The sequence below is a fragment of the Trachymyrmex septentrionalis genome, unplaced genomic scaffold (assembly GCF_001594115.1).
Source record: "Trachymyrmex septentrionalis isolate Tsep2-gDNA-1 unplaced genomic scaffold, Tsep1.0 scaffold14, whole genome shotgun sequence".
Classification (NCBI taxonomy): domain Eukaryota; kingdom Metazoa; phylum Arthropoda; class Insecta; order Hymenoptera; family Formicidae; genus Trachymyrmex; species Trachymyrmex septentrionalis.
The window spans coordinates 336,400-336,781 of record NW_017304543.1 but is presented as its reverse complement, the minus strand read 5'-3'; positions in this window follow the sequence as shown (position 1 = coordinate 336,781).

Sequence of the window (382 nt, the reverse complement as noted above, 5' to 3'; positions counted from 1 at the left end):
CAATCAGTCGTCATTTAGCTTACTTTTTGCCGAAAGAACAGTTTTTTCGAGAGTTAGCCCCGTGTCATGCGAGACCTGCCGCGTGCGTAGGAATAATCGTCGTTGTTCTCCTTCGGTGCACGCTGCATTTCCGACACCGCGCCGTCGGAAAAGTGGTATACGCATATAGGTGGATCGCGGCGCGTTTCGTATGTCCGGACGCGTGCCGCAGGTGTTCTCTTCTTATCGAAATAGCTCGTGGTTGTTCTTCATCGCGTTGCTCGCGTGGGTCGACTTCCGACACGTGTCACGGGACAGTGTCCACTTCCGGCGTGCGGGGTGACGAGCGGTCGTCAGCGTAGGTTGTTAGTATTTCATTATATTCCATATTGAGAAATGAAGT